This window comes from Ambystoma mexicanum, chromosome 8 (genome assembly GCF_040938575.1).
Source record: "Ambystoma mexicanum isolate Mex_15411 chromosome 8, UKY_AmexF1_1, whole genome shotgun sequence".
Taxonomy (NCBI): domain Eukaryota; kingdom Metazoa; phylum Chordata; class Amphibia; order Caudata; family Ambystomatidae; genus Ambystoma; species Ambystoma mexicanum.
This window is the reverse complement of record NC_090929.1, coordinates 836,267,922-836,289,649: the sequence shown is the minus strand read 5'-3', so window position 1 is coordinate 836,289,649 and position 21,728 is coordinate 836,267,922. Positions and strand designations below refer to the sequence as shown.

Genomic DNA, 21,728 nt, shown 5'->3' with positions numbered 1-21,728 from the left:
TGCCTAGATATAAAAAGAGTACAGCTGGCGGCTCCAGTTTTCCAGTCATAGCTGCGCAAACTTAGAACAAACTCCCTCTGGATCTCAGAATGGACCAACCTTACCCTAGCTTCAGGCGGAAAGTCCTCACCTGGATACGTTCCAATGACACTTAGCTTGACCGTCCCATTGCCACCTGCTCTAGAGACCCTAGATGACTGTAACTACATGAACTGATATCTGGTTAACCAGCTTGAACTGTAGTTTCACATTTTCTTGTACATGCAACTTTGTTAGTAATATGAACTGTATAACTGTATTTTTCCTGTAACCAAGTTCTCAAGTATCCTTGTATTGTCTGCGCCCAGCTACCCCTTCGGGTTTGGTTTTGCGCTATACCAAATAAACAAACAAACAAACAAACAAACAAACTTTCAAGAAATATTTATAGGACCTCTAGTGGGAGGACAGCCCATTTCAAAGTCCTCTAGCAGGAAGGTGAAGATAGAAGGCATCCGAGGCAAAGGGGAGATCTCCATTGCCTTACCATCCCCAGGGAACAGCGGTGGGGGGCGGCGGGTAACTGATGTTTGGACCTAGGGATGCCCCTCTGCCAGATGCACCGGAACCAGGTTCTTTGCTGCAGGTGAAGGATCCCCTGTAGGTGCCAGGCAAACTCCCTGGAGTGGGAATGCAGAACAAGATAACTTACCTTCTCCTGGGTCCCTGGATTGGGACTCTAGCTGGAATCATGTCTGCACAGCTTCAAACCATGCATGAAGCTCTTTGAGCTGACAAGACCTCTGATGCTCTTTTGGCACTCTTTGCATCATCCAACTGGTTGCCTGCATATTCAGGCCTGCTCAATGCCACTACACACCAGTAGTGGCTCGAACATCAGCTCACTTTTGTGAAAGCCTTTGACTCACAGCATCTTCAAGCACCACTTCACACCAACAGGACCTTGCCCCAGCCTGCTGGAAGCCATAGTGTCATGCACGAGCTAACCCAGTGGTGACAATCATCTCGATCTGACTCGAGCACTAATCCCAACCTGTTGAACCCTTCGAAAAAAAACCTTTTTTCAATCCTTATCTTGACAGACTTCTCCTTTGAGCAATGCCATTGCTGCAATGAATTGCCTAATCAGCCCTATTCAAGAACATAAATGCTATTCTATACCAGCCCTGCATGTTCTGTTTTTTCTTACAGAGGTGGGGGATTTCCTTATGTGTTTAGCTAGATATTTACATTTTTTATTGTTTAAAATATATTATAGAACCTTGATTAAACAGTCTTTTATTTTTTTATTTTGGAGTCTTCGTACTATTGCAGTTTGGGTTGCTTCTGTGATCACATCACACCCCTCCTGGGAGTATAGTCTGCTCTAGGCCCACATTACCACAAAAGGTGAAGGAGGTATACCCATAACGCTGTGTCTGTTTTGCATTTATAATTGGCATCACTGCTTGTTTGGTAGTAGTGTGGGGCTGAGAAGGTGGTTTAGCCACTACCCAACACTCTAATGCTTTAGACAAGAAGTCATTGTGTTGCAGGAATAATGTTTCATTGGTGGTGGGAGTGTGGTTGGGGGTTAATACGGGTTTGTGGGGGGTTTCCACTGTATTTTACTGCTGCACTGAATGAAAAAATATTACATTTTAGAAATGCAACTTGGGTATGGAAAAAACTCCAGAGGTATAACACATGGACCCCAGTTTACTTGTCAAGTACTCTTTTAAAAGTTAGACTTTTTAATCTGCCCCATATCTGGTGTTAATGATGAATGCAAGATTGTGTTAAATCATTCAAATGAAATCTTTGAAAGTACAGTCTTATTGATCTTCTATTGAACAGATGCTTTATCTTCTCTTCACAGCTTTTTTCTACCTCTTTTAAAAACGTGCTTAGCTGCATACTCTGCATGGTTTTCATAAGGTGACTTGTTTCTAATATCACATCCCAAAAATATAGTTCCCCTTTATAGATGTCCCCATTACAGTCGATCCGAGATAATTTGAAAAAGCCCCAGTCATTTATGTTTACCTCTGTCCCCTTCAAATTCTCTTCTTCTGTTATAATTTCCCATGAATCTTCTTTACTTAACATGATTATGTGTCCTGTAATTGGTACTTTTGAATTATTCAACTTTTGAATTTTTGATGGAGCAATCCCTCAATGAGGTCTAGCAGTGGAAATTGGACACAACCGAATCTGACCTTGCAGAACAAACCAGGAATAATGAAATCATGACTCGACGTCTAACTGGGTATCGTATTATATGAACTCACTATTACCTGTTTTCCAATAGGAGTGAACAATATTCATCGCAATATCCAATATAGTTGATAGCACTTTTTGATATAGCTCACTTCTCACCGAAGTCAGCAGAAGTGCATAGCCCACTGCCCCACTACTGGACTTTAACAGAGATTGCAATATAAACCCATTATGTACTCCAGAGATTTTCCAGTGCATGTGTATCCCCTGCTAACTATTTCCAAATAGGCCAGAGTAATAAATCAGAATATCAATTTTGCACAGAATTCGTTTTTCTAACACTGCTATTGTATATCCCATCCTATTCCAAAATGATGCTGTAGGAATAAAGGTATAGTTGAGAGTTAGGATAGTGTAGCTTAGTGGAAAGGTGGTCGTCAGGTTCCAATCCCAGGTCCGCTCTTTGGTATCAAGCACGTTATAAATAACCAATTATAAAATACAATTATACAAATAAGATTGGCTGGTTTGCACAGATTCAGCCACTGGCACCTTAACAAACAGAGGTACAACTTCTGCAAGTCCCAGGATAGAACCCCGTGGCTCCAATCAGCCTTTCAATGTTATATAGCTACCATTATTGTAATCAGATATGCATAAAGTGTCTATGCATTCGGCAATCAGTCACATAATAAGACATGACCTAACATAGAAGGACATTGTGCACAGGTCCCAATAGCTTGTCAAAATATTAGGGCCACAATGGACAGAAGGAAACTTGCTTTTCTTCCCTGACCTTTCCCTGCCTTCACTATGAGTAGTATCCGTAAGATGGAACCCAATAAATTGTTTAATGAGCGCGTCCCGACTGCATGTTTTCCAGCAACTAACACTCTATTTTCAGCTGCTGAAATCCAATATGGAGTCTTATGAGGACAGATGTTCTCCTCGCTGGTGGTTCCAGTGCAGCCTTCGGGGTTAGTTAGGGAGTGTCCTGTCTCTCCCTACTGCATCCGCGTGGGCGTGTTGTGGTCCCAGTCTCGAATAAATAAGACACTTGTGTTTATTGCTCCCTTTTCAGGGATTGAACAGCTTGATAACTTTCTAGCCTTCCACTACCATGTAATTGCTTGCTGATTTATGGTGCCACTGCACACGGCCAATTTAAGAACACATTGGATAACTTCAGGAAAAACACATGAGGGATATATAATTTACAAACAGAAAAAGAACGTTGACAGGGAGCACACCGGGTGGCAGGAAGAGCTGTGACGCGGGTCGGCTTTTCCCTCGCCTGGAGTCAGGCGGTTTGTGAAAAGCCATAAAGGAATTGCCGCCACATTTCCCCAAACCGCAAAATTATCATTTTGGGTGGATTTACCATCAGCGGAATTACCATGGTAAACGTGGCTATTTTTGGATGAAAAGTGGCGCGTTCACCGCCAGTTTGTTGCTGGAAGTTAATCCTCCACTTTACCTCTGAAGATCGTCAGATTAAGCAGGTGGCAATTCTGCCAGCCGGGTAATCTTCCAAAAATACCCATGGACTCCAAAAATGGGGAGTAATCACCACTTGTAATCCTGTGGTAACCCCACGGGACCAAGTGGTGGTAACAGTAATTGGGCCTCATTACATGGATGCGGTGAACCATGGCGCTATTAGCGCCATGGTTCATGCCGGTAAAATACCGGCACCGCCTTGGTGGAAAGGGGAATTACTGCCCTATACCAAGGTTGGCGGGCGGTAATTCCCCCTTCCACCATTGCCCTTCCCCATTCCCATTTTCGCCCCATAGGGCTATATGGGAATGGGTGAAGGCGCTAATTACGGCACCGCAAATTGCGGTACCGTAATTAGCTCCGTGGTCCCTTTGCGGGTTGGTTTTTAACGCCTGCAAAAAGCAGGCGTTAAATTCCCCAACCCGCAAAGGGACCCCGTAGTAAGGCGGTAGAGATTTACCAGTACCGGTAAAATACCGGTACCGGTAAACCCTTACCGCCATCCGTGTAATGAGGCCCATTGACTTTGGTGGATTTTCAGTGGATTTAGCACCGGAATACCGCCAAACTCGTAATGTGGCTAGTGTCTTTAAGTTGTGAAAAGGGACCAGTTGTTATTACCCAAATGTTTCTTAAATTTTGGGAGGCTTGTTTTTCTGCAGTTATAGAGTGGGGTATCTTTTGCAATAAAAAAGCAATGAGGACGGATTATGCTTCCATTAAGTATTTAAACACTGGGGAAACACACTTTCTGTGTTACCCACGGATGTTGGTACCGAATACACAGGTACTGCACGTTTGCACCAACAGCAAGCCTAAGTGGACTAAGCAGGAATTCTTACCTTTATGTACATGTTATATACAGATCTATACTGCAATACAGTAGTAAACTGCGCCACCACACTGGGTGTGTAACCTTCAATGTGGAGATTGCATGCAGGTCTCCTGCAGTCGTCACATTACCCGAGTGGAACATCTCACCTGCAAGCTACACATTGATGTTAAATGATAAAGGTATTTGTATCGCGCACTGTCACCAATGGAATTGGTCCCCAGGCGCTCTGGCGGATCTGTAAACGATAAGGGGGTTGGAGGGTGGGTTAGTAAGGTGATGAGGGAGTAGGATAGTGAGAGGAGTGGTGTTCTGTTGGCAGCTTCAACTCGGTATACACCGGATGCTGAGCTTTGGTGCGGGTATTGGATCGGTGTCAGTCCACGTGTGCTGTTGCTCCGGCTTATGTGTTGTTGCAGTGTTGTGAAGTGCGTGCGGCTTGTAGTGCGAGAGATGGTTGTGTGAGTTTTTGAGTGAGATAGGTATGCAGAGTTTGAGGTTATATTGGTTAGTGGGTTACCTGACCTTTAGCATGCTAACATTCGCAGTATTGTCTAAGCGGCGGGCGCATTGCTCTCCTACAATGCATTAATAGGACACTCACATCCATCACAAGTGCACACACACACACACAAACACACGTCAGTAGCAAGTGCATGAAACACTAAAAAAAGATTTCACGGCTGTGACTAACAAATATGACTGCAGCTCAATTCATTTAAATGTAAAAGTATACATTAAACCAGCATTATATTGCCAGAGAACCTCCCTTGAACGTTTAGGAGTTCTGACCAAACTCTTGTCTCCCCACCGCCCCCTCCAAAGGCCCTTAAAGGCAGAACAGAGACGTTACGCCCATTTTCACCAAATCGCCACATCCCTGCATTCAATCAAAGAAGCAGGGATAGGAGCCTGGGGTAACTTACCATTCTATGGGCACCTGAAATGCTCTTTCTGTTCTCGAGACACACACACACACAGAAGGGTTGTCAGCACACCCTGAAAGTCTTAGCATTCATTATATTACAAGAGAAAGTATTCGGCTTCGAGTGAAAAACTCATTTAGAATTCAGATAAAGCCGAATTTCTCTTTTTGAACCCGAATTCAGCTTCATTATCACTCGAAGGCAAATTTCGGCACACCCCTAATTCTCTACTGACTGGCTATCTATCTCCTTCAGCCAAAATGTCTTAGCAGCTGTTGGCATAGTGACAAAATAAATAATTACACCTCTGTTGGGCTAATACAATTTCTGTTTTGTGGGCGTATGGGTAACAAAGGCCCTGCTTTAGGATACCCCTATTTTTTTTAGAACTGCCTGAACGAGGGAATCGGCTTGTACTGTGGGCATGTAAAACATAATAGGCCTTTCATTAATATAGCTATCATCCATTAAATATCACTCACCACGTTCCTGCAATTGTTGACAGAACACAAACTGCACTTCTTGTCTGGCAAACACACTTCTCCCCCTACAGTTTTCATAAAGTCTGCCTGCAAAGAGTGCCAACAGCGAGAGGCCAGCATTGAGAAGGCCTCAGGCCTTGGGCTTCACCAAGTGAAGGAGGGGTTTTGTCCCTCAACCATATTCGTAAAAACTGTGCCCTGCAGTGGCAGCACCATGAGTCTGCTTTAAAAGAAGGCAAGAGGACAGCATCGGGCAGCTCATATCCTCTCTGGCAGAAACACCCAAGCTATGCCACACATCCTTATTAATTTTGGCTTCTAAGTGCCGTCTATAAGCCGAAACTATTGCATGGAAAATGAAGATAGCAGAGGGATGGGATATGAGGAGGGCCACACAGCTGTTGAGTGTAGTGTGGCTTTTCGCGCACACACACACACACACACACACACACAGACACACACACATTGACCGCCCATGGACATGCTCCACTATATGGTAATTTCTACCAACTACCTACCACTACCAGCACAAAACAAAGACCCTGGAATCTCTTGAGGTAGCTATGTGCTTTTAAGGGGATGCCAATGTTATTTCTAACAATCTTCTCAAAGTAACGTCTTAGTTGTAGCTTTAAAACAGTTCCCGGTGTACTAAATATATTAAACAACTGTGCCTGCACCACTTGATTTTTAAGCAATGTTTTTGTTCTTGCTTCTGTTCTTTTTACTTGAATCCTTTCAAAAACTGAGCTTGGTAAAAACCAACAGCTTTTGTCATTGTATAGGCATTAGATTGGTATTTGCCAAGCCCTGCTGGAATATGCCTAGATACTAACACTATTTGCCAACTGTTGCCATTCATGGCCAGGCAGTTCCATTATACAGCGCCTAGAAATGCCTACCCCATGCATTTTCAAGCCAAAACTGTGGTCTTTGCTAATGCTTGTTTTCTTTCCCCCTTGCTATAAAGCACATTCGAACTCTGCCCACTCCACGTAACATGAGACAATATAAAAACTTACCAGAGGATGATAAGTCGATCGAGAGCTTCTTTGTATATGCGTGAATAATGGCTGCGCCTTACTAACTGAAGCTTTACGAGATAGTGGAAAGAGGAACCCCGTGCTGAATCTGCAATGCAGCAGCCTGCTCTGGGAGGGGTAGAGGGGGCGACTTCAGTAAAGATAGCATGCTGCAGGAAGTGCCTTTCTTCCTAGTAGTAGTAGAGTTCACACCACAAACTGAACTGTCTCACCAGAATACGAACAAGTGTTACTTTTCTTCTCAGAAAGATGAAATGCTGAAACACTCGATCAACTAAGCTATTTTACTGTCTCAAATTGCGGTTTCTATGCAGTGCTGCAAAACATGTCACTATAAAGTTGGCAGAGAGGAAGACCGCTCACAGTCCAACAACAGTCGCGCCTTGAAACACTTGTGTATAGGCGCATTATAAATGTCATATCATATCATATCACCAGCTGCTTGAGGCTGTCTGCAGATGTCAGGTGAGCCACAAGAACAAACCACTATGGGCTGATCATGTGACCCCCTGATCCAGGACCTGCAATCTTTAAAGGGTCTCTGCTCCTCAGAAGGGGCATCAAATGGGCTGAGAGGAAGACAGATCTCAACCCAACACCACCACAGGCACTTATTCGAACTGCCTGAGACTGCCTGCAGAGTTCATGTGAGTCACAAGCACAAACCACGGTCAATCTACATGATGGTCACGTGACCCCTGACAAGTATCATTAAGAAACTTGCATAGGGGGTCCTGCCCTGTTTCATCCAGTTAAGGGCAGAAGATAGAGGGCATCATTAATGTAGATCTTCATTGCCTGTTAGCCTGTTCTCCTGGCTTGCCGCTTGCTACTAATCCAAGATAATGGTCCTCATTCCGAGGTTGGTGCTAGTCATGGGGCTAATAGCGCCATGACTAGCACCAATACCGGTACTGCCACCAACGTGGCGGTATGGGGACTTACCGGTCCATTCCGAGCTTTGCGGGACCGGTAAGTCCCCTTTTTAAAAGCCATTCCCCATTCCCATTTGAGCCCCCATAGGGCTCAATGGGAAGGTGGCAATAACGGTACCGCAAATTGCAGTACCTGCTAAAAGCAGGCGTTAAGGGAAGGACCCGCAAAGGGACCTCAGAATTGGGCGCAAAGGGATTACCGGCACCAGTGTCACTACCGGTGCCCGGTATCCCTTTGCGCCCAGGTCGTAATGACCCCCAATGTGTTTGTTTTCTCTTTTCTATTATCCTATACCATAACTCACAATCCTATGACCCTCTCTCCCCCCCACAATTACCACCATGTCCCTTACCCACTGCCTACCCAAGCGCAAACTCTACAATAACCTTCCAAAAAGCACCCGTAGGAAACCAAGACAATGGGTCTCATTACGAGGTTTGCGGAACAGGTTAACAGGCTCTGCTAATGGAGGCGGACCCATTAAACCCGTCCCGCATAATTACGAGGTCCCCTCGCGGGACACGGTAAGGACGCCTGGTAAAACCATGCGTCGTTACCGGGTCCCGAGAGGGGAAGAGGCAGCTAACAACAGGCCGGTCGTAGCTCCCTCTCCATTCCCATTGAGCCCTATGGGGGCTCAATGGGAATGGAGAGGGGAAGGTCCGAGCCCGGGTTCCCAGAGGGAGGAAATACCTGGCCCTCCGAACTCTGAATAGCACGGTAATTCCTCATTCTGGGAACCCGGTAAAGGAGCCTGGTTTGGCGGCAGCCATGGAGCTAATAGCTCCATGGCTGCCGCCAAACTCGTAATGAGGCCCAATATCCCTTCTTACAAACCCAGACAGCACCCACTCCTTTAGCAACTATACAAAATCAGCCAAAGAAAAAGTAGCAGGCACCATACTATACTCCCATACAATGTATAATTGGGAACAAGTGCTCTCTTACCAAACAGCAATCAATCACCACCTTCAAAGGATACATCAAACCAGATTCTACCACGCCTCCCACCATCCACTTCTATACATTAGGTTTGAGCCTATGTCAAGCCAACAAAGGTTTTCCACCAAAATTCCAAATACACAAGGATGAATCTACCTAAAACCAGTCTAACCAATTCAAACAACTCCAACATCTCTACTGACACTCACAATCAGCCCAAGGAAAAAGTACTCAGAAAAGACACAAACATAACCACAAAAACCCACACCCTCCTCCACAGGTCACCTAACACCCATATGTGGAATATATGCCAAACCCAACACACTATCCCCATGCACACACACGCACACACACATACATGCACACCCACCACAAACCACACTATACATTACCAACCCCCCCTTTATATCCCATTTCAAATCTACACATCAAAACGTCCCGCCACCCAGCTTACCGCACTTACACACCCCACATACCTGTTTAATGAAGCTTAGCCATTACAACCCACCAATAATAACATGGATCACCACAACATCCGCAATACAACCCTCCACTTCTCCCCAGACCATAACTCCTCTACAACCACTACATTCACAATCAAACTAACGTGCCTAATTCACATTGGTTCAAGCAATGCTAGATCAGCATTAAAAAATGCACATCACAACTCAGCTTTTTTAGAAGAAGACTTCAATACAGACAGAAACATGGTTTATAAACAATTACATTATAACTCTTGAAACACTTCTTCCTAAGGACTTCACGATCAAAACACTCAACAAGATACATACAAAAGGCAGAAGCATTGCACTCCTATATCACAAGACATATAGCACAATTACAGTCACAACCATCCCAACAACCAATTTTGAAAGACTTGTAATCAAACTCATTATCAACCACAGTAGACACATTACCATTTGCATATCAGTCTTTGTCCCACCCACAAGGGCAGTCCAGCACCAAAAGGCTAGGCAAGTCTCCTCGAACAAGGTACCAACAGCAACCCCAGACAGGTGTTTTAATCTTGTTGGCCATCATCAGTGAGGTGAAGATGTGCCTCTCTAAGCACAGTGAGCAAGGGGTGCATGTCTGGATTGCTCTGGGTAACTAAGGGTGAAACCCCAAGTTCCTAATAATTTCACAAAATCCCCTTGCTCACTCTATTTTAGAGAGATACGTGTCTGGGGTTGCTGATGTTACTCTTGTTCAGAGGAGATTTTCCTAGCATTTCAGTGCTGGACTGCCCTTGTGGGTGGGACAAAGACTGATATGCAAATGGATATTTCTCCTCTGTGAAGGGTGCAGGGAGCTAAAACGTGGTTGTAGACCCTCCTGAGTGGAAGAAATCCCAAAGAACAGGGTATTTGACCCATGTTCATTCTCAGTAGAGGGGCTCCCACACTCCTTTGTAATCAAAGTCATCACCAATTCTAACACTGCCCTAACATATGTCATCATCTACAGCCCCCCCAACCACAACCCACACTTATCCTAGGAGATATCAAAACCAGACTAGATAATCACAACAGCAATGTGTCACAATCTTTCGAAAACAGCCTATCTGCACATAAAATGAACCTCCACTCTCAAGGCACCATACATTAGAAAGGGCATTCCACTGACGTATTATATTAAAATCTCCCTATCCACAAAGCAATTTGTGATGCACTAGCATGGACCAACCCTTATCTCCTCACTACCAGCTGATCAGATAACACTCCCTCCATCTTGCACACAAAACAAAACACAACTCAGAACATTTCCTGCAGATCAATGAAAAGCATTGCCCCAAAACCTCAGAAAAACCTTCAACAAAGAATCACTATCCAACCCACACATTCCCTCACAACCACCATAGACATCTTGCTAAACATTTACCACAGAATTACAACCACAATTGACACCTTTGCTCCCATAATAGCAGGTCAACACAAACCACCAGAAAAAAGATCTAACAAATGGTTTTAATCTGATCTAACCCTCCACAAATGTGCACTTAGAAAAAACTGAATTTAAATGGAGAAAACCCAAATCAAAAAAGAACAAAGCTATTTGCAGAGTCCTCCACAGTGGCTATGGCTTGATGCGCAAGAGAAAAGAGAAATGCTTCTATCAATCCACTATCACCAAAGCTCAATCCCAAACAGCTGGACTCTTCAAAACATGCTGCCAAATTTCCAAACATCAAACCTTGAACAACCTCACCAGTCCTACCTAAGATTAGGCTGACAATATAGCTCTAGTTTTCCAAACAAAGACTAAGAAAACGCAGAACACTATAGACATTTCATCTTTAACAATGCTTCGACAACCCCACCGCTCAATCGTAGCATCAGTCGACCTACATTCCAAGCCTTCATACCTACTTCAGCATGGAAAAAGAAAATATATTAATGAGCCCAAAAGGCACACTCCACTCAAACTGGTCCATAACCAGCTACCATAATCCAAGGCAATAGATCCCTACTACCCTCACATAGCACAACTCTTCAATGCCCCATTCTCGTCTGGCTCATAGCCCACACAGCACAAAAAAGCAATAGTAAGATCCGTCATGGAAAAGACTCATTTTGAGGTAAAGAGCCCAGACAACTATATACCCATCTTTAACCCACCATTCATAAATATCATGGAGAAACTAGCATCCAATGAACTCACCTAATTCTCAGAAACGCATACCCTTCTCCACATCAATCAATCCCATTTCAGACACAGCAGAAGCTCTGAAACCACAATTCTATGCATGGGAGAACACAGCATGCTCAAACCAGATAACACTCCTGTCTGTCTGATCCTTCTTGACCACTATTCAGCGTTTGACACCATCAGTCACACAACACTTCTTCAATACCCGCTTTTCCACCTACGCATACAAGACTCTGCCCTAAAACGGGCAAAGTCTTTTTTCCAAAACCGCACCACCACAGTGAAGGTCAGAGAGTTCCTATCAATCCCTAGGGAAGTTACTCAAGGAGTGCACATGGGATCCACCTTATCTCCATTGCTCTTTAATTATGCCCCTCATGCACATTATAGAACAATTCACACCCATATATCAAAGATACGCAGATAATGCACAGCTTGCCATCTCCATTTCATAAACATCAAATCCAACAGCTCCATTGGCCAATGCCTTACAGCCATATAAAAATGAATGCCCCAAGACAAGGTATGCCTCAACCCGAGCAAGAGGTTGTAGTCTTTGGCACCCAACACATTCACCAATTTACCTTTATAAAGCCTGCTGACCTAGGAATCCCCCCCCCTTCACCTACTTCAGAAGCATGGAACCTAGGAGCCTTAATAGACACTGGCATATCCCATAAACCACATATATATGAATTCACCAATAACAAACTACTTCCTGCACATCTTCAGAAAGATACTCCCTTACTTGCAACTTAACCAAAAGATTATAATTATAATTGTTCTTTTAATACCAGGGACCAGTTTCTAAGTACAAGCCCGGGATTCAAACCTGTGTTGTTAAGTGTTGTCATGCTACTAAGACAAAAGTATTGCCCGTGAGATATCCTCCCAGCCTAATCAATACCCCAATACTCATGAAATTAGAATACTGCAATTATCTTTATATGTGTCTGTCCTCAGAATACTTAAACTCACTCCTGATTATCCAACAAAAAAACCCTGCAAGATACATACTAAACCTCAAGAGTTAAGACCAGATCACTCCAGCTCTAAAAACACTCAACTGGTTACCCATCAAAACTAAAATAGAACTCAAAATCCTTAACATTACCCACAAGACCATCCACTCTTCTAGACCCCCAAGCCTCCAATCATTCCTTAAGCTTGCCATCCCATGCAGTTACCTATTGTCATCAAGTAAGACTAAATAACACCTCTCAAGTTTCAGTGCTAAAAACACAGAGGCAAATCATTCTTTGCCATTGCCCCCACCCTATGGAACCAACTACCAGACTACATCTCACAAGAAACCACATTCAACACCTCTAACTAATATCTAAAGCCTGGTATACTAACAACCTTCAATCACAAATCTAGCATGCCACCTGATTCAACCTTTATATACCCAGCACTTCACCAGCAGGAGTCAATTCCACCCTTTATCTGGAAACCCCCCTTTTCTAGTACATAAGCACTTAGACACCCCAAACGCTCCTCCCCACTACCCCTCCTTCCACCTTGATTAATACATTTCCATCCCTCCCCTCTCTCCCATCTTCCATCTCACGTTTACCACAATAGAAGTTACTCAATATGCTCTTTCAGAAACCATAGCACTTTAATCCTCTTCAGTAAACTGCACTGGCTTTCATTCCAACCATATGCTCTCTTCATCGCTCATCTCCCTGGACCCCCCACTCCACACTACCCCCTCTATGGCTCCATAATAATTCTGGAATTTACTATCTTTTGCCTTGGAAGTATTTACTTACTAACCCTGAATACATGTCAATGGTCTGTAAATGGCTTTTATATCCTGGCTGCGAGGCGATGACTTCAGCACTTCTAAGCACAGGTCAGACACCAATAAAATAAATAAAATAGGACACATTCAATACAATACTTCGAATATATGTATACACTACCATGGCAAAAACAATATAATCTTGGTTGAAGTAACTTCATAGTGAGAGTAGGAGTAAGTAGCAGGATACGGCGCATGCAGTGTGCTATCCAGTTATTTTAAACTCCAGCTCTGAAAAAGAGAAGCATGAATGGTGATGCTTGAGAGGTTTTGCGCAAACTAACAGCTAATTTGTTGTTGTAGGTGTTAAGCCTTTTGGTTTATTTCGTAGTCACTAGAGGAAGAAGGGTAGAATACTCTGTAAAGCAACATTAAGAAACTAGCATTGGCAATGCCAGCAGTTTTGCCTTCGTGTAGGCATGGGAAAGGCATTTTGCCCGGCACTGCCATAGTGGTATCAACCGACCATCGAGGGTAGCAGTTGCGAATGGTGCAAGTAAATGGGCATATAATAACAGTGCCTGACAAATTAAGAGGCACTGGGCCTCATTACGACCCAGGCGGTAAGGGGTTTACGGCAGCGTAAACAGCACCGACCCTTACCGCCTGAGTACGAGGTCCCTTAGCGCCATGGCGGATTTTACACCTGCTTTTAGCAGGTGTTAAAATCCATGGCGCTAAGGGACCATGGAGTTAATTACGCCACCGTAATTTACGGTGGCGTAATTAACGCCTTCCCCACTCCCATTATGCCCTATGGGGCAAAAATGGGAATGGGGAAGGGTAAATGGGGATTGGGGACTTGCCGCCCCGCCAAGGTCGGAATGGGGCGGTAAGTCCGCCAACCACCATGGCGTAAACGTAGTTTACGCCATGGTGGTAAAGTCACGGCCCAGGCGGTAACTTACCCCCTGGGTCGTAATGAGGCCCACTGTTATTATATGCCTATTTACTTGCAAGAAAAGATTTGTAAGAAATTATATGGCTTTTTGAAAGAGGATAGCAAAACTAAAAGCCACTTTAAAGAAGGGATGGCTTCATTGCCTAGCACTTGCGCTATATGTGCTGCAGAACAAGCCAGGCTCAGATTACCATGTGGCGCCCCATGAGTTGGTGACTTGAATCTGTATGAAAACGCCTATCACTCCCCCAACAAGGGCAAATAAAGATGCCCACAGTGTAGCAAGGGTTTTAGGCGACGGGATGCATGATTATTTGAAAAAAATGACTGAAAGTGTTTCTTTTATGGCTCACCAGCTCCAGAACCGACGGGAGGGATAAAGGGGAAATAAAAAATACAATCAGCCCATTGATTTGGAAGAGACGCTCAAACTGCTCAGCTTGTACCCAAGGGACCAGGTGCTCGTGTGTAAATGTGTACGTACCTGGGGCACCCCTCATTTTGAGGGCCCGCATGAAGTGAAGGAAGTGAGCCATATCACTGTGAATCTACAAGGCAGGTGAGCATGGATACATTTACATTACGTAAAACCCTACAAAGGACAACTTCGACCTCTCTTGCAGCTACCCCTACCAAAGCAAGTGAAGATTTTCTGTGATCCAGGACCAAAATCCAAGACAAGACAAAGGAAGAAGAAACAAAACTTTTAGATTAGGGTTTCTTAAGGACTGATGTGCTTGCAGTGATCTTGGAGCACCTTCCCTAGACTAAGATTCAAGAGACAATGGTACAGAAGCAGTAGAAGTCAGAAGAAAAGAAGAATACTTTATTTTCTTATGCTACCCTTTGTTCACACATTCTTGCTTGCAATCTTTTCATATATATTACAGTCTTACTCAGCGTTGATAAGAAGACATACCGATAAAGTGACGTTTCTCGGAAATCCTAAAAATAACACTATTGTTTTGGGAATTATGTTGGCGATTATTTTGCAGTTTTTGCTATAAATTCAGGAAATAGTCAATAATTGACACATTTGATATATGTCAAACATAATCAGAGGAATGGAAATGTTTCAGGGGGTAAGAACTGTAGCTCCACAAAAAAGATGTACTATACATAGGATAATTATTGGAGATTTTTGTGGTATTCTGATTTTAACTGGTATACTTATTACGTTGGCATTCAAAATAAGACATCTCCCATTGTTCCCATTATCCCCATTGTACCTATTAAGAGTCCAAAAACACAACTGATTTCTGATATTAAAAGACCTTTTTCTCGATGCTGATAAAGACAATTAAAGTAAATAGATACTTAGATAAATCGGCTCATCTAGCTAATAATCTATGGTACCAGCACATGAAAGAGGTGGGAGAGAGTACATTGGAAGGGAGTTGTTATGTTTGCTCATTAATACGATATGCCATGTATGTGGCAAGTGTAACAACCTAGCCAACGCACCCTCTGGGACGCAGCCCCACCTAGAGGGCACGCCCCCTGTGGCAACTGCTCTATGTGCCCTCAGACATCACGCACCACAGAGATTGACATAGGATGGCGGACACCATGGAGGCAAATGACACTGACCAATTGCAACTCCAAAGGAGTGATCTATATGATCATGTGCCCCTGTGACCTTAGGTATATTGGCATGACAACAAGGACAGTCCGCATACGGATGGTCGAACATCGGTCTTGCATCCGTACCAATAAACTGACTGCCCCTTTAGTACAACACTTTGTAGCTGAAGGACATACTGCAGACTCCTTCCGATGGACCATCATAGAAAGGGTCACACCTCCTGTAAGAGGGGGCAACTATAATAACATTTTGTTCAGAAGGGAACAGCAGTGGATCTACAAACTTAACACGTGCTCTAAAGGATTGAATGAGAACATCCAGTGGCATGACCTAGCGGTGTTGGTGTAGTTTGGCTTTGTCCCTACACCACCCACAGGACCCTTCCACCGTGTTCCTAGTCCCTAGCACCTGTGCTCCAAGTCATTCAAGTGAGCATTCCCCCGCCCCTCTGCATCTCCTTTGCTCGGGTTCCCCCCCTTCCCTCCTTTCCTCATCCTCTCCACCCCTCCTCCCCCCCCTTCCCCTTCCCTCCCCCCCTCTCCCTTCAGCCCACTGGATCAGGAGTTTCCCCCTGTCCCTCACAGCTTCGGCACCTTCGAGCCGTGTTGTAAGCCTTGTCTATGGGCGATTGAGCATGTTTTTCGTGTATACATACACCGCTCCTGTTGGGATGTTGCCTTGACGCCCGCCGACGTCACCCTGACGCTAGGCGGGCGCGCGCTGCATCCTTGTTTTTAGAGGCGGTGGACCGCGACACAGCAACGCGCTCATTTCGAGCAGCAGCACCGAGCGAGTCAGACGCCTCTACGACAGACGCCTCCACGATAAGACACAGGTACAGCCACCAGCCTTTCTGAGCAGCCAGCGCTCTGATTGCACATGCAACTCTCACCAGCCCACCGGCTGCTTTGAATCCTCTTTACTTGCGCTTGTTGCAACAACTTGTCCTTTAGCAGTCTGTTTACAGACTCTCTTGTCTTACATTTCAGAGCCACCAGCCAGTCTACATCAGAACAACCTCCCCCAGCACACATTGTGCACAGAGGTACCATTGGCTCCTTTTTCCCTGACTTTCACTGAGCACTTCCCAATTGTGCCTGTGTCCCCCCCACTCCAGTGCACCTCCCCTTCCTTCCCCCCCCCCTTTCCACTTGCTGATAGGATTGTTTTTAGACACCGGTGACCAGGCACCAATGATAGTTTTGTACTTTTCACCGCAATTAGATTGATTTCTTACCCACATTTATCCTCTCATTTGGTGTGTAAGGTGTAGTCCATAGCCTTTGACATGGCCAGAATTCTCATGCCACTGTCTCCTCTCTCCAAACCCCCCCCCTCTTTTCTGTATCTCTACAGGAGTAACCTGGCCCCGTTTTCAGACATTTCTGAAACTCTCGGATTCATCTTCCCTCCTCTGAATTATGGTCCTGATGAATATGGCCCCAATTACGAGTGCCATCGAAACCGGTCGACCCCACAGGTCATGAGGGCTCTCATGACCGATACCAAATATCTATACGGAAAGGGATAAGATATTGCCACATAACAACTATTCCTGCGCGCACCCGGATGAAAAGAGTGTGCCTTTTTACTTGAGCTTCACCTCATCACCCCGGCCTTCTGGCCCTTTTATCTGTGCATTTCCAACCGCAGAAATGTCTCTGCTTTCCTGTGACCTACGGGAACTATTAAAAATAACAACACAGGACAACAGAATACGTACAGTTAACCTCTCCCAGGTTGAACCATCATTATACAGCCACAGAATTCAATCTCCAGTTTGGAACAGTGATGTACCTACGCCGCTGGATTTGACGCACTTTTTTGCCATACTTTGCACTCAAGTTTGAGGATATGAACTTTTAGCTTTACCTCAGATATATTGAGTAATAAAATATTTTTTCCTATAAAACCGTTGTTTTTGTGTTACCATGTATGTGGCAAGAACATTTATTGCAAGAGAAATGTCTGCATGATCCAAAATGTCTCAGTCACCTCGCAGCATGTACCACCAGAGGACAATTCGAAGGAAAATGGGCAACTCTAAGATTGTTATCAAGACAGACTTTTCCATACGAAGATACATATATGAAGACAAAAAGTATGGAGACTGGACTCCGGTGGACAAACAAAAAATGTATGTACCCATCCCATTATGGAGAAAAAATATGAACTGGTGAAATGAAATTAATGAACTGCTCAGATATGACTGAAAAATCAGGAGAGCCAGGATGCTGGAGAGAGCACAGCTGTTAGTGTATGAGTGTGAAGCAACTAGTAATTGATAAGAAGATGGACTAATATGCCCTGCACATTTATTGAAGAATGAAACAGTCGACAAAGTGCAAAAGATGAACGATGAAGGCCTGGAATCATGTGCCAAGTATGCAAAACTACTAACCTGGGTTGACAATGAAGCAGGACCAGTGCATACACTACAATTGAAGAATGCAACAACCTGCTTCTAGAATGATGGCAAGGTCTATGTTAGAAGGAACAAAGGTTGTGGAGAAATAATTGAAGTACCAGGAATGAATGAAGGAACTGCATTCCTAATGGATCTGTATTGGGCCTACGGATCTAAGGCCTACATGCAGTTGCCTAAAGATTGGGGAGGTGTGTTCTCCATTGTAAATATTCACGTCCCAGCGCTAGTGATTCCACAAAGTGACCTCCCCATCGAGAATTCCCAAAAATGAATGAACATAACAGAAGGAAGAAATCATTTAATCTTCGCCAATCAATAAGATAATTATTTCTCATCGAAATCAATAAAGGCTTCTGAAGACATTCCTGATGAACACAAATTATTCAGCAAGACCACTATGATAATGACATCTATATTTATACCAGGACTTCAAGCTGCAGATCACTTGGTGGGAATTGCTGCAGACAATGAATATAACAATAAAATGATTCAATGCAATAAAAGAAGAATTAAGAGCCACCAGGCTGATGACTCTCCAGAACAGCGATGTGCTGGATCTGATAACAGCAATGGAGGGAGGTGTCTGTGCCAAGGTCAGGAGATCTTTTTGTAATGTTATACCATCTCATGATGGAGAAAATGGAACTCTGACAGAAGCAATAACAATGTTAACAAACCTGCAGACAAAAATGGAAGACAAAGCTGATGAGATGTCAGGGGATTATTGGTTCTCATCTCTGTATTCATGGATTCCATCTTGGTTGGCAAATGCTTTCAAATTACTTTGAGCAATACTAGTGTTAGTGTTGCCACGATTTTGTCTCTTAAAGATCATCTTGGGACAATGCCAGAAAGCAGCCAAAAAAGCTATTGGAATGAAGATAATGATTGACATTAACAGTGGCACTGGAGAGAAAACGAAGACTGAAGAAAGTACACGAGAAAACCTCAAGAAGAGTTCTCTTGTACCTCTAGGAACAAGGTTCTACTATTCCCAAGATCAGAAGAGATATGTGGGACGATGGCTATTCTGTTAACCAGCAGGGGATTGTAGTTATATGACCTGGTGTGTGGATGAACATATAAACAATGTGGGTCACCTGAGGGGGGTGACGAAGATATGGGTCCCTAAAAAAAGAAAATATGATGAGATGATAGAAGATGAAGCAGGAATTGCGGAAGAAGATGAAAAGAAAGGTATGGACCAGAGGGGGGATTTAGAGGAGCAGGTGGATGCCTCTTCTCTAGCCCCTATCCCCTCACAACCATCCTATTGGAGTAGCAGATGAAGAGCTACAATTGGGAACCCATGCACGAGTTTATGTGACATGTCCATCCCGCGTCGATTGTATGAAAGATGATATGCACTCTGACAGCCATTCAGAAGATACCCTAAGGTTGAGACAGTGGAAGGAAGTTACCAAGAAGGATGGCCACTGCCAAAGTGTCAGAATGCGGCTATGGGAATCATGGACAAACTCTGAACAAAAGTTTGGTGACAACAGAATGATGTCATGAAGAAGACATATAAGCCTAAGCTGAAACAATATGAAAATACTTAAGACTGACAGTTTAACAGAAGCACTATGTGAAACATGTACCAAAAATAATCAACCCAGCTACCTCAAAATACAAGCCTAGCATTGCAAATTGAAGAATTGATGAAGAAGCTGTTTTTGTGTACAGAATAAGGGAGTGCATTGGCCTGAAGTCAAGGAGGATATTTCAAGAGATGGGTGCAAGGCACAAAGGGAGTCGAATGAACAGACCATGTGCGTGACAAATATTTCTGCTAAGATTACGAGAGGCAAGGAAATTTGCAGATGCCAAGTATTGGACAACCACAAAGATAAAAACCTATGTGAGATGGAGTGGGCAAGTCTCTAAAGGCGAGAATGGGTAATGGCACCCTGTTTAATAAAACCAAATAGCAGTCATTGAGAAGCTGAAATGGACAAAACCGTGGTTTCCTGACACGTGATGAAGAACTCAAAACAAAGGCTATTCTTTAGAGCTTTGAGTTAAGATAGTGGTATTCTCACATTCCCTCGAATGTCCCAGAACAGTGAGCAGACTACTACGTCAACTACAAACAATAGTCCTTGGCGAAGTATCAGGTCGATGACATACAATGGACTAATTTTGAAAACACAGAACAAGTTGACGCAGCTCGAACACCGAGGTCTCGTTCTGTTTACTTGCAGTTAAGATGAGCCAAAAGTGCAAGCCTGGATAGAGTTGCCAACCAACCAAAGGCCTGCTAAGCACTTTCCTATACAAATGTTGCAGTTACTAGCCCGCTGCCATATTCTCTTCTATAATCAGTATTTGATGTATGTAGAAATCTCTCAGGTGTGTCCTACAGACAAGGGGCAGCCAATCAGATAGTAACCCTTGTATAATTATAAGTAGATATGGTCCCCTAATCCAATCCGTCCCAGTGTTAGGTTTTTATTAAATGCCACATAGGATGATGTCATAAATGACGTATGTGAACATATATAAACTCTGCACAAGCAAACTAAGGTGCGACTATTCAGCATATACTTTGATGGCTGTATTTCTCCCTGCTTTCTTTCATTGAGATTAAAGAAGTATTTTACCTTCTTCCTTTGGTCTGTCAGGTCATTTGGTCTTTGATAATTACTGGTAATTCCATCTAGCACAAAGAATATGCTTCAAGGTGCTAGAGCACAAATACATGGAGTTATTGGACATTGGGACCGCACACCCTCAACTGCATTCCCAGTCTAGACGTTTGACTTGTCTAAAATTTAGGCACTGGACTCCATAATACAGTGAGGTTATTTCATCAGGCAATTAGTCTTTATTTTTGAATATTTTCCCCATAAAAGGGCATGCAGGTTCTATAAGGTTACACACAAAACATCACGTATACAAATGTTAGGCCATCATTTCCATGTGTGTTATAGTGAGCTCAATTTATTTAAATGTGGTTACACACAGTTTCCCAAAAGACTTATTTAGAAGTTGTCACACACATTTCTCAGATAATATGTGTTGTGTGATCCCACACGTCACATTTCTCAACTGCTGGTGCAATCAGTGTCTGACTTCTTCCACCCTGTTGTGGGGCCTCCTCTTTGTACTGTGGAGATTAGTGGCATATCCTCCCTTGTGGTTAATGCCCAAAATCCACCTTTTTGACTTTGGGCAACAAATGGAACATCTCGCTTAAAATAACCAGGCCTAGACCTAATCTATCTAGTGCTTGCTTAAGACAACACAAAGAAACATACAAGTCCCTTCATGATCACAAATACACACAAGGATAGTCATATTTACTAAATGCAAGTCATGGTGGGTTCAGAAATACAGGCAGTTTCCCAGCATATGTAAGAGAAATAGTGAGCACTCCACTTTGACCAGGTGGCTCTAAAACATAGGGATAAGGAGATCCAATATGGTGCTCAGGGCTTTTAAACACCCTGAGAATATGCAACCAGAGGACAGAGACGGCGTATGTTGTGGAATGAG

The 21,728-nt window shown here is 43.8% G+C and overlaps 1 protein-coding gene across 4 annotated transcripts in view; it reads right to left on the bottom strand.

Annotated features, from left to right (window-relative positions):
- The window catches only part of CHST3 (carbohydrate sulfotransferase 3), a 309,745-nt gene that overhangs the window by 45,176 nt on the left and 242,841 nt on the right, over window positions 1-21,728 (bottom strand). Inside the window, exon 1 of one of the 4 annotated variants that reach the window (XM_069610716.1) lies at window positions 6,962-7,095. The exons of the other annotated variants lie outside the window; for them this stretch is intronic. The gene's annotated coding sequence lies outside the window, so the exon portion shown is untranslated. Of the gene's footprint in view, window positions 1-6,961; window positions 7,096-21,728 lie in introns of those variants that run through there. 4 annotated transcript variants of the gene reach the window in all.